Genomic DNA, 6,208 nt, shown 5'->3' on the forward strand with positions numbered 1-6,208 from the left:
TTTCGAAATCAGATATAAGGTCAACAAGATGAGTCATATTCTATGCGCCATTGATTTTCTTGAGAAAAAATATTAATGAAGATTCGAAAGTTACTACTTACGTTTTCTAGTAACTGATGTAACGCAATGGAGATTTTATCTTTCCTTCCATCAAGTTCTTCATTTCTTAACAGCCAAAAGATTGCGATGACAAAGCGGTGTGTGTTGTAAATCCGCTACTAAGAAAATTATAATAATTATTTTACCCTTATTTCGCATCCATTACTCCAGAAAATATTTCTCATCATTTTGTCTTTGTGGTCAGCATTTAGATGCCTAAGATGTTTTAACGATCATCTACTAGTTCATGATTGTATTATTCGGCGACATTGAATAAATACATTTTAGGTTCATGAACAACATTATCTACTACGACATCACGTTCATGTCGCCTAGTTTGACGGACAGCAAATACTTGAACGTTTTCCTCAGCGCTCTCGCCGAATTGCCTGCTTGCGCCACGTGCATATTAACACTAGAAAGTTTTGTTTTTGGATTTTCTATAACCGCAGAACCTGCAATGATCAATGACTGGGTCTTATATAACGTCGGATGCTAGAAAATTTCTTTCAACGCTGCAAATCTACTTCTTATGATTAAAATCGGACGGGAGAAAATATAGATAATTGATCATTGAAACTATTGACATCCCTATTCTAATAAATACTACCAATAGATACGATTAGACTAAACAAAGGTAGCCATTCTATTCAACCTTGTCGTAATTTGTATATTTTTCTCGCAACAAGACCATTACTATTCTGTGGATTATTTTACTCACAAACTTATTCGGAACTTATATGATTGAAAGTGCTTATGACGAGTCAGTGGAAGGTATGATACGCGGTGTCGCGATTTTACTTTTCACGGTGGAAAATCTAAATGTTAGACGCAAGAAAAAGACAATTTAAGCTGCCAAAATTATTGTTTCCAGAAAAGAGTGGGAAAATGCTATGGCTGCAATTATAGAGGATTTGAAAACAAGGAAATTGAACCTGGCATCATATTGCCACTGGCTCTCAGCGTTTGATGCGTTGGAGACATGTAGAGCAGTGGAAGCGCAGCACCTCGCTCAGTACTTAAAATAACAAACTCTGAGCGCACTTTAGAAAAAGTTGCAATTAGCCGAGTTCTTTTCAATCAGTCCATAACGCAGAAAGTTAGTTTTGTTCGCCACATTCCATCTATTTCGTTTCGTTATTATTTTCATGACGTATATATAACCGCATTAAAACCGTTATAGGATCATGGGTCAATTTTTCCACTTGTCATGAATAATACTTAAAATCAATTCAGTAGTTTGAAATCACGAAAGGAGTTATCTATATGTTTCAGATTCAGGATAAGAAAGCCGTTGTGTTTCTTTCACAGTTTAGCAAGGGGTACTTTATTCATACTCGTGTTCGTGCCCCATGAGAACGGTAAGGAATCGATTGTAGTTGTCAGCTTTCTTAGCCTTGTAGGTTCTACGAGAAAGGAAAAGAAAGTATGGCCTGGTACGTTAGAAATCAATCACGAATAAGAATGTCAAAACTCGTGCGCACGTTCGAACGAATTTCTGAAATAAATTGCAACATTAGATATTTTGCTCCGAAATGGGCTAGGTTTTATCTGGGAAAATCAAAATGTCGCAAACGTGAATTACTTGAGTCTGATACTTAAACAGATATAGCATGTTCAGTTAATGCAAGTCTGGCATGCAAAACTTACTGATTCTACTGTGGCCGTTACGTATTTAACAATCAAAAACAGTTTCCAAATGAAAATAAAATGTTGTTGGCCGCATTGCTCTTCCGTAGATTAGTAGGGTATACTTCCATTGTAAACTGGAGGAGTGCGTTGAAAGAACCAGTGATAGCAAATTTAGTAATGAAAGTCAAAGTGATAGCCACGTGAGGCTTGTACCATCAGCTGAAATGAAAAAAGGTTGCCTTACTCATTTCAAAGGCACTTAGAGAAATTTTGCGTTATATCTGAAATTGAATGTAAATTTCGTCATGTTTGCAATTACAATTTACAATTACGATTCCAATTAGTTAATTTACTCCACAATTATACAATTGCACAGAGCACAAAATTAATTTACAATATACATTGCAACATTTAACATTAGAAATGAATTAAACAGTTGCGTATATCCAATGCTAGTTTTTTAAGGGTTTGGCATTTTGAGTTGAACAATTTGTACAACTTAACGCTATTGGGGAATCTCCAATAGCGCTCCGGGATGTATCTTTAGCTCTGTATCCCTGGAAGTGCGGGCAGACGAGTAAAAAGTGATATTCGTCCTCCATCGCCTCTCAATCCCACTTTTGGCACAGCCTATTGACACGTCGGGCAATTCCACGCCACCACCCAACTTCCACCGGTAGCCTGTGAGCTAAGCATCTAAATCTACATTAAGTTAACCTGTCCCTAGGAGGTAATTGAGTTAAATACTTTTCCAGTTTAAAAAGTCGACTTTTCGAGTTATAAAGTTGGCTTTTCGACTTTAAAAAGTCGACTTTTTGGGACTCGTACAAAACCGTCGCTATATAGCGATTTATCGACACAATTAAGTCGATACATCGCGTTAATGTCGTGGTATCGCGAAAACTTATCACGGTAAATCGTGATACGGATCATGACTTAAACTTTTGTCGATAAACTTTATCTCGACATTACCGTACCTTCGACATTATTACCACGAGTTAACCTAAAAATGTATGTCAATTTATTGAGACAATATCGCAAAAAGTCGACATAAATATCACGACATTGTTAAATTGATAAAGTATACTTATTTATATCGATATATTGAGATAGCTGACCTAATTCTTGTTCATAGAATACTTGAACAGTTTCACTAAATCTAGCCCTCAAACACTGAGAGATACCTCATCGAATTACAAGATACAGGGGGTCTAAGGGCATTAAGGGTGTTCTCCCTTATTCCTACATCCAATTTCAAACTAGTGTAATTCTTCAGCCCTTCATCTCAAATACAAATGGTTACATATTCAATTTAATTTTTCAGATGGTTGGCACATCACAGGGCTTTAGGGGCCATATACTCCTTGAGATTTCTGCCTGTACCCCCCCCCCCCCCGTTTTACTATGGGCCTTAAGTGCTCGTCCCTTAATTGAAATTAGGTCAGCTATGTCAATATATTGGGTCGAACAACTATCACTGCCGGCGGGCGTACGGACGAGCGAAAATATGACTTTTTAAAGTCAAAAAGTCGACTTTTTAAACTGAAAATTAAATGTTGTTGGCCGCATTGCTCTTCCGGTACTAATCACAGGAACACAAATTCATTAAAAAAACATCTTCAAGCATAACGATTCTATCGAGTGTTCATATTACGCTAGCAAGGCGACGTAATATTATTTTCGATAATTGATTTTGGAAATATGTTTTTTCTTATATTGATGATTATGATTACATGTACATGTCGTTTAGGAACACTAGTTTGGGACGATTTTCGGGCATGGTTGCACCATTCACAATTCCATTGGTAACTTAAATTCATATTACCTTCGATGATTTTAGTGCTTGAGGAATCTAACTATGATCGAACCGATGAAGTTATTTTGTGAAAAAAGAACACATGCATATATTGAGTTAATTGAAATTTGGTATCTGTTTTCAGGTTAAGATGATGCCATGGGTGCCTGTTCTTACTACTACAGACCGTAGAAGAAACGGAAAAATGGGACGTGCATACTGCCAGGGGTCTGGCAAACTCATGCTACCATTGCACTGAAGGTCTATCGGAAATTGAGAACACGACATGTTCCGATGACCAAACGGACGTGTGTAGCCAATTTCCATGGCTATAAAATCTTAATCACTGATAGGGTTCTATTTCATGGTGATATGGGTGTTGCGTAATTACTTAAGTATATACAGTAGGCCTTTAAACGGAGTCCTTGACACGGTATAAATATAATCATGTCGATTTGAATGCACACAGTTTTCATGAAAACGAAAAAAAGTTATGTGCTACGAACGATACAATGCTGAACAACCATCGGCGGGACCAGTTCATATCACACTCACCATTCAAAATGCCTAAGTAAGCTCATAGTCATTTGGCACATGCTCATGGTCATGTGGCCTGGTCCATCTACCACTTTCTATCATAAGGTCGTGGCTTCCACAGCGGAATTTACTGAAAGCAGTTATTAAACGAGGGTCATTGATAGCAAGGTATCTCTCGTAGGTAATTGATGATTTTAATTGCATATAAATATAACATTTGCTGCTGGTTTCAATAGAGTGAGATAAATTGGTCTCTGAGTCTTTGCTCGACAAGTTTTATAAGAAAGGTGGCATTTATAGTGGCATATATAGTCAGAGTAGGGGCTAAAATATCGGCTGCTGTAATCAGAATTTCGAGTAAGATATTGTCTAATGCGGGGGATTTGCAACATTTAAAACACTTCATGGCCTTGAGAACCTCACCATTAGTAATTGGTATATCCAGTTCATGCGAACTAGCTATCGAATATTCATTGCATTCATGTGTAGGCCTATGAACTCAAGTTTCGTAGACATCGAGATGAATACATTTAATGGTAACGCCCCCTAGTGTATGTGATATTTTCTTATAATCTAAACATCGTAGGTTACATACAGGGTATGAACAATCTAGATACCAACTTATAAGTAAAGTATATTCAAGGCAATTTACTGTAGTGCCCCTGGTGGAAAGAATATGAACTTTGTTATACAGCTACGTACCTGTAGAAGGAGAATCGTGTACTAATTTGAAATTTGTATTGGACACTTCATGGCACTTAAGTATATATCAACTTTTAAAAAGATATCTTCAAGTTTAACAAGAACAGACGTTTTACTATTTCGCCTCGAATCAGCCGGAATTGATTTCGATTTAACTTAACTTAAGGTACCAAGTTGTGGAAATGGCTGAATGTGTGTAGTTCATATTAACTAATTTATAGTTTTAAAAGATACATGGATTGTATATCTAAGGTGTTGCCACCAAGAAAAATATTCTATTTGTTTAGAGATAAGCTGCTGTATCGTGCAAACTGTCCTCTGAGTTGTCTACATAAAATACCAGAAAATTTTCATAAAATGATCTTGAAATTTTTCCGTTTCTACACGGTGCCAAGACGCATGCCCTACCAACTGCGCTATTGGGACTTGCAAATTAAATGAATTCAATATCAATCAACCAAACCTAAAGATAACAATATTCAGAACTGGGAACTCTCATTCGACCGTTCTACCATCACGGCGACAACTATCAGAACGACCTTGACACCGATAAAAACTGGAACGCGCAATATAACCTGATCGTTTGTGGAACAGTCTTTATTGTTCTACAGAAATTGCCTTGACACTGTTTCCTCGCAATTGTATGGTCACGAAAGAACCCGTCCAAAGGACGGGTTTTATGATTGAATTTGAGTTGATCATTCTGCTTCAAGAGTATTTTTCTATCGTAAATTATGGATTGTCCTTCCTATTCGTTTGATTATCAGATTAAATTTGATGTCCCTTACAAGTGGTATTCGAAAAACGCCTGATGAATCACGCCGAATCGGAAAACGTATTTCGCCTAATTCCTAGAAAATTGATAATCCAGTCAATGTAGTATTCAGCGACTCTCACAATTCAATTAAATTTCATCCAATTTCATTCATTAGCTGAACAACGAATGAGAGACTTTAACAAAACTTGGTTTTTAGCGTTGCTGAAGACTTTTTAGACTTATCCTCAACCATGATCCGTACCTCAAATCCTTTGAAATTGCAAAACCTACGCGAACAATATGTTTCACGAGTTTTTTTAGAACTTAAGCCGATTTACTGAATTTTCTAGTAAGGCGTTTTCTGTTTCGGAATTTTTCATTTGGCGTTTTTTTCATGCCGCCTTACCTCGCCACATCAGAGAAGTTTGATTGTTTAATCAGAATTCGAAGTACAGATAGCTAGATGGGCGGTCAAATTTCAAGGATTTTCTCAAATCGAAGTACGTATATAATTGGAAATTTTGTCACGTTATTGTTTCAACTAACATAATAACCTTAGGAGCTGATGCGCTATCAGCGTGCAACGAGAAAACTACAAAAAGATATTCGAGGCATCTGAAAAACTGATGCAACATGTGGCAAACGAATGCGCCGAGATCCTTTCGTTCGTTCATTGGGCATTTTAA

The sequence above is a fragment of the Tubulanus polymorphus genome, chromosome 5 (assembly GCF_964204645.1).
Source record: "Tubulanus polymorphus chromosome 5, tnTubPoly1.2, whole genome shotgun sequence".
Taxonomy (NCBI): domain Eukaryota; kingdom Metazoa; phylum Nemertea; class Palaeonemertea; order Tubulaniformes; family Tubulanidae; genus Tubulanus; species Tubulanus polymorphus.